Raw genomic sequence first — 6,601 nt, forward strand, 5'->3', positions numbered from 1 at the left:
AAAGGTAACTGCCGCTCAGTGAACGTACGGACTGCTATCGTTGAAGGTGTCACCTTTGTGGAGTTTTGGGACATGCCCTGATATGGGGTGGTTGGCGGTGGCGGGGGAGGGGTGGAATCTCTTTATACACAATAATGCTACATGACTCATTGATCTCGATTTGGCATATTCAATAGCTATTCTCTTTGGCAGATGTTTTATTTAAAGGTATTTGTAAACCCGTTTGATCACCGAATAATACATCTGTAATAGTGTAATGCATCATCGTGAAAGAATACACTGGTCTACAACAACAACAAAAATTCTGGCCTGGACTTTTGCAGCTGTTCTAGACTAATTTCAGGGTGCTGATTCCAAATATGATCTCAGATTTGCTCTATCACATCTCATTTTTATGCTATCGGCATACCCCATTTTCATTGATTTTACCCGAAATTAACTCTGTCACTTATGATTGCAAGTTGTTGCGAGTCAGTGACTGCTTTAGTGTTAAAATATGGTGCTGTATTTTTAGGATAGTGTGTTTATAATATAATTTTATGTAGATATCCACATTTATTTTATATTTTTTCTTCTGCTGTTTTTATTGAAAATGCAATATTTGATATCTCAAAAACCTGATGTGATAGACAAAAACTGATGCCAGATTTGGAATCAGCACCCCAAAATTACATTAAAACCGTTGGAATACCTTATTCCAGAAAAAGTGTGTTGACCAGTGTTATCTTCCACGGAAGAAGCCCTCTAAGCCACGATGCAGCCTGGACAATTCTAACGCGCAGTGAACGGAGTGGAGCTTGGCAACACCCAAGAAGGACTTTGGCAATTTTTTATTATTTTATTGCCTCGGATACAAATGACTCAGATGCCAAACTTAAGAAGGCACCGTTAATTGAACAACACACTCGTCCGTGAGTGCAACATCGAACCGCAATCTGCTTGCCCGCGACTGTTTTAATCGCGCGCTCGTAACAAATAGTTTTCGATGACTTCGGCAAATAGCTTGGAGTGTTGGCACAGGGGTTGGGGCACTTAACGATGCACCCGTTCACCAGAGTTCATTTCCTGGCCACAGCTAACAGCAGCGGTATACGCTAGAAGAATATAAGAATAGGGTTAACCCTTTCTGGCAATACAACAGGTGTTAAGATACTCTTAGGTTATTTCGGTAAAGTCAGGTAGGGAAAAGATAAAATAAATAAATGGAAATAACTACATTAAATCACGACGTTTCGCACGCAACACAAGCCTCCGTCATCAGGTGTAACTGCTCCAGTAAAATTACTGTAGCGTGTGAAGACAGCTATTCAAGACACGTGTGTTTCTGTATAGCAGTTAGACCTGATGACGGAGGCTTGTGTTGCTTCCGAAACGTCGTGATTTAATTTAGTTATTTTCATTTATTATTATTTTATTATTATAATTTTTTACCTACGTGACTTTACCGAAAGAACCTAAGAGTATGAATCCTTGCAGTCACGAAAGCTTCAAATCTAGGTGTTAAGATGTTAAAACACTGAGCTGAAACCTTTTTGCACAGAATGATGTCTGCATTACCCACAAATACTTGTGGTGAACATGCAAACAAAAAACACATGCCCTAATAGTATGTGGTGCATTGTCTTTGAAACGGATTGGTCCACACCAAAGACAGCTTTCTTTAGAGCCTAGTCTCACTAACAGTGTTAGACCGGAGGACATTGCACAAAAGGCGAACAGCACAAAGAGAATGCCACGATCAGGACATTGGGAGCTCGGGGTGAGCAACTACATCATACGTCAACGGGATTTCCGCTAGAAGAAGCTGCTGAGTTATATTCTGAGCAGTCGTCCTCCCCCTCCTCCTTCACCAAACTGTTTTGTCGTAACCCTTGATAACCCTTGCGCACCGCAGGACTGCCAGGGTATGAAGAGGCCTCGTCCAGCAGCGCATTGACAAAGAGGTGTCGCTTTTTAAATCCTTTATATTAAGTTCACTTGTTTGCGCGCTTACGACCGTGCAAATCTTTCGGTCGTTTTTCAACCCACTTCCCGTGATCCAATCGAGCTGATATTTTGCACACAGATTCGTTGTGCGTAACAATTTATTTTCGTGAAAATTTTTGTTCCAATATTTTACACTTTTTAGGAAAAAATAATTTTTATTTTATTACCAATTGCTTAATGGTGGCAGGCAATCATCTGACCCATAGGTGACAGCCATCTCAAGCCAGAGGACGAAAGGACTCTAGCCGCCACGCATATAAAGGATTTATAGTGAAATACTTTGTTTTTACGGGTTAATTTTTTGTTGGTTTTATATCGCGGCAATCAGTCAATGGAAGTGTGCACAATCCGGCAATCAAGATGCTCGAATTTAACAGCGATGAAACAACAAACATATACACGAAGAGTGGAAATGAATCACACAAAACCATCTAAAATAAGACAAAGAGATTTCCGATTCCAATGATCATAGAGGCGGTGCTCACCTCCTGTTTACAGGCAATAATCCAGATCTAGTGGTGGGCATTTCCACATTCATATGGTGGGGACGAGTCCCTCCATTTGGACAACCACTGTTGAGCTATCCTATTAAGACAGAGATCCCACGTGTAGCCTTAACAGTGCTGTTAGCGAGCACCTATTGAAGGCCGGCACGGCACACGAGGGGGTGGGTGGCCAGCACCACACCCGGCCGCCTTTGTCTCCCAAGTGACGATGTTTACACACCGCAACCAAGCTACTCATTTTTGGCCGATTTGTCCTAGGGGAGGTCCAGGACCGATTTAGATCATCTTCGCTGGTGTTGGTGGCCGTGAGCGGGAATCGAACTCGGGACGCGGGGTTCGTAGCACAGAGCGCTGTAACCGCTCCCCCACCGCTCCCCCTCCGCTCCCCCACCCCCACCGCTCTCCCACCGCTCCCCCACCCCCACCGCTCCCCCACCGCTCCCCCACCCCCACAGTGCCACCTCCACCGTTCGCTATTCGCGTGGCGCTCCTTATTGGCCCCACCAACAACAACAGCCTTTGGAATTGAGTCTGAAAATGTGTTTAGTCACGCTGATGTGTGTTCTTAATGGGGTGGGGGCCGGTCAACGTTGAAGGTTTTACAGCCACTTCGACCACAAGCAATTGAAGTTTGGACTCTAAAACGAGTTGTAAAAAAGAACCCCAACGGGCTGATGTGGCAAGGGGTCACGACTCTGTCAAACCCACAGAGGGCAACTTTCTTCTGTTTGCCGAAGGGGACCACCACGCGTGCGTTTTATTTGCACGCCCATTCATCACACACCTTCCAGCACCCCGTTGCCCAACGCCAAATGTAACCGGAATGCCCCCCACCCCCTATACCAAAACTGGTAAGATCTCAAAAGCCAAGCAGGGTTGGCCCTGGATTACTACATTTCTTGGGATGAGCGACCCCCTATTCATAAAGCTGTGTGATATTTTTTAGATTAAATATTTGATTTCATCATATTTTTTTTAGACAAAATATTTGGTTTAATCAGTTCTTTTTTTAGATTGAATATTTGTTTTCAGCATTTTTTTTAATTAAATATTTTTTCTTTATCAGATTTTTTGTTTGCTTTACACAAGAACGCAGGGCTTGCAGCAACGACGGAGGGTGACAAAAAAAACCGCACGCGAATATCCGCCTGGCCGCATCATGTACCTGATGTGTCCTGGTTGATGGGTGCCGGGGGGGATCGGGGGTGGAGACAGACAATCCGTGGGGGGGGAGGGGAATTGATAATCTATTGTCTCGTTTACGTAGAAAAATCGCGCCGGTAAAACATTCGGGTTTTTTTGTTTGTTTTTGGTAGCTGAGGTCGGGATCGGCGGAGCTGGCTGTCGGAGAAAGTAAAACACAAGGGGGGGGGGGGGTCCCCCGGCTTGTATGGCGAAGGCTGTGGGGGGGGGGGGTGCTGTAGGAGTCTACTGGCGCTGCGTTCTCAGCAGGGTACAGGAATTCAGCAACAACAACAACAACACAAACCCATCGTGCTGTGCCGTGCTCCCCGCCTCTGCAAGCCCGCAGCGAACGGGGCAGTGGAGCGGTCAGATCGCTGCAGCCACGAGCCGCAGCAGGGCGCGGAGAGGCCCTGATCGAGCACGGGCTGACAAGGGGGACTCGTCTCACTTGACGTAACTTAAAAATGACGAGTTGTGTATCGTGTCGTCGTCGTCGTCGGTTTAGTCGTCCATGCAAAATTGCATCTCACAAGCGCCGAGGAATCGCAGGCACGAGTTGGAAGGATGCCAGTTCGATGAGCCGGCGTCAATAACACACTTTTTCTAGCATAAGGTATTCCAACGGTATTAAGGTAATTTTGGGGTGCTGATTCCAAATCTGACATCAGTTTTTGTCTATCACATCAGGTTTTTGAGATATCAAATATTGCATTTTCAATAAAAACTGCAGAAGAAAAATATTAAATAAATGTGGATATTTACATAAATGATATTATAAACATACTATCATAAAAATACAGCACCATATTTTAACACTAAAGCAGTCACTGACTCGCAACAACTTGCAATCATAAGTGAAAGAGTTAATTTCGGGTAAAATCAATGAAAATGGGGTATGCCGATAGCATAAAAATGAGATGTGATAGAGCAAATCTGAGATCAGATTTGGAATCAGCACCCTGAAATTAGTCTAAAACAGCTGCAAAAGTCCAGGCCAGAACTTTTTTTTTGTTGACCAGTGTAAATGCTCTGGAGTTCACTATTTGTGAAGATGTTTTCAGCCAATTAGTGTTTATTATACATCACAATCTGAATATATATTTCATACCGGAGGAATCCGATGAGCTGTAAAGCTCTTGTTTCTGAAGCGACCTCGCCACAAGTCATAGCTCAAGACAACGGCTTATCACGTGGAATATTTATTCTTCCCCCACGCGTTTATCCGACGCTCCTGTTGCGTGTCGTCACTTTAAGATGTTCTTTGTTCATGTTGTTGTTTGTTGCGGTTGCACCCGAGTCAACAGCCTCATGGCTCACAGGGCTATGCCTAATTAATGAAACTGAAAATTCTAGATTTGAAGCTTTCGTGACTGCAATGATTCATATTCTTAGTTTTTTTCGGTAAAGTCACGTAGGTAAAAAATTAAAATTAAGAAAAGTAAAATAAAAATAAAATAAAAATCACGACGTTTCGGAGGCAACACAAGCCTCCGTCTTCAGGTGGAACCGTCACAGCACGATAGCTGTATCAAGTGTATAATGAATTGATGAGCATCGGTGTCTGTTGATACAGCTATCGTGCTGTGACGGTTCCACCTGAAGACGGAGGCTTGTGTTGCCACCGAAACGTCGTGATTATAATTTTATTTTTATTTTACTTTTATTAATTTAAATTTTTTACCTACGTGACTTTACCGAAAAAACCTAACAATATGAAACTGAAAATTAAAAATGGAAAACTCATGTGTCGTGTTCCACTGTCCTCTGCCACGCTGCCCTGTCCTCTGCCATCTCTCTTTCCGCTTCTCGGGCCACCGTGTCCGATCGCACCGCATCGCCCACCTTCCACTTGTCCTTCCTCTTGGTCTCTTTACTTCTTCCACTTGCATCACTGACCCACGTAATTTTCATGCTTGTCTCTCCACATGACCGAACCACTCAGAGCCCTTTCTCTCTCTCATCTTCTCTGTGATTTCTACCACCTTGAGTCTCCCTCTAACTTCTTTATTTCTCACCCTGTCCTTGCTTGTTAAACCCAACATCCACATCTCTGTCACTGACATAGCTTGGCCCTCCCTCTTCCTTTGTGCCCCCCAGCACTCGGCCCCATACAACAGCAGCGGCCTCACCACCGTCTTGTCCACTTTCCAATCGGGGCGGGTAGGAACGTTACAACAATACAAAACACGTGGGGGGGGGGAACCCCCACGCATGGGTGCAAGGGGGTAACACTCTATCCCATACGGTCGAGACAGATGATATGAATTAACACATTGCTGCACTGCATTCTGCTGGCTGGCCAGAGTATTTGCACCTCGATGTCCACACGAGCCTCGCCACACTTGTCATTTGTCTGATTGATGAAGAGCCGAATGGTGGAAGCCATGACGTCAACCCTGTCCTTCGTAGATGTTGAAGCCCTCTTCCAGTCGCATTCAAGACCCACGTCATAATCTTCTATTCGATCTGTAATGGAGGAATCCGATGACCCACAAAGTCCTTTTCTCACAGACATGCACGTTACAGCTCCTTTGGCAACCCACTGCTGGATGAGGGCCTCCCCGTGCTGTGTTAGTTACGGGGGTTTGTTGATAATACTTGATCGTGGCTGGTCAGTGTTGGTCTGTGTGTTACGAGCGTAGAACTGGGAGCGTAGAAGTTCAGTACAACAATCGAGTTATCTGCACTGCTCCCTGCTGCCCATCACGTCGCCCCCGCAGCTTTTAACACCGATTTTGCTTGGTGGTCACCCATCCAAGCACTATCCAGACTCAACTCTGCTTAGCTTCTGAGAACCTGAGATTAGGCATATTCCAAGCGATTTGATCATGGGCATGCAATACACGAATTATGTAACCCAATCAATTCCTTTAAGCTCCACGCTAACTAAAACATGTGTTTCATGTACGTCAAATCGGTAACAA

Source organism: Lampetra planeri, chromosome 29, assembly GCF_965212315.1.
Source record: "Lampetra planeri chromosome 29, kcLamPlan1.2.h2, whole genome shotgun sequence".
NCBI classification, from domain to species: domain Eukaryota; kingdom Metazoa; phylum Chordata; class Hyperoartia; order Petromyzontiformes; family Petromyzontidae; genus Lampetra; species Lampetra planeri.